Source organism: Ananas comosus, linkage group 7 (assembly GCF_001540865.1).
Source record: "Ananas comosus cultivar F153 linkage group 7, ASM154086v1, whole genome shotgun sequence".
Classification (NCBI taxonomy): domain Eukaryota; kingdom Viridiplantae; phylum Streptophyta; class Magnoliopsida; order Poales; family Bromeliaceae; genus Ananas; species Ananas comosus.
Genome location: NC_033627.1, coordinates 7949220 through 7950427, shown reverse-complemented (window position 1 = coordinate 7950427; position 1208 = coordinate 7949220).

Below are 1208 nucleotides of genomic sequence, written 5' to 3'. Positions count from 1 at the left end.
TAAATAGGAATGCTTTTTTTTTACAAATTGATCATAACAGTTTGTTTTTATTTGAGATATTTTTTAACAAATTGATTATAATCGTTCGTAGGATTAAATTTATAGATGGATAGGAATGCTATTTTTTAATAAATTAATCATAACTGTTCTTATTTTGATATTTTCTTTTTAACAAATTGATCATAAGCATTTGTAGAGAATAGATTTTTATATAGTAGAGATTTAATAGATTGATCATAACCGTTCTTATTGATTTGAGATATTTTTAACAAATTAATCATAACTATTCGTAGGGAATATTATTTTTTTTTACAGATTAATCATAACCGTTTGTTTTTATTTGAGATATTTTTAACATATTAATTATAACCATTCGTAGGTAATATTATTTTATTCCTTTTTAGATTCCGTCTGTCATTGTCGGAATTCCTATACGCTTTTATATATATATATATATATATATATATTCCCACTAAGGACTTGTTTGGTTCAAGAGTGGAATTGGAATGGATAATGGAATGGGAATGAATTAGAATGGTAATTGGAATGGCCCACTCCCCCAAGACGTTTGATTTATTTGTGGATTGGAAATTGAAATGAGTTATTCACATTTCATTGTTTGGTTCGTACAAACTAAAAAAATTATAGAATACTATAATACTAATTTTACTCTCAAATATAAATTTATATTATTTAAAATTTATGAAAAATATAATACTATTCTCTAATAAGTTTTTCAAAAAAAATATCAAATTTATTTTTAAAAATTTTTATTGATGTGGGCTAGGGATAGGATTTTGAGAGAGGATAGATTTTTTCTTTTTTGATGGAAAAGGGGTGAAGAGAAGGAGGTTGAGATGGTCACATGGGCTTCGAAAACTTAGTGGGCTTCCAAAATAAAATCTCAATCCGGGCTAGAAGACCGGAATCAAGTTGAAGGCTAATGGGCCATTCCCATTCCGGTCCGGAATAGGAATCTCAAATCGATTCATGCGAACCAAAGAAAATTAACCGGATTTGATCAAATCGATTTCCATTCCATACCCAAAATGGATGAACCAAACAAGCCCTAAAATTCAATCTAAAAATTCAAACATTGTTTTTCTTACTCATAAAAATAACTCAATCTCTCAGCCAACTACAAAGTTAGTCTAATTTCTATTTATTCCCAAAGATATTATAGCTGTACTAGGAATAAGCAAGAAAAG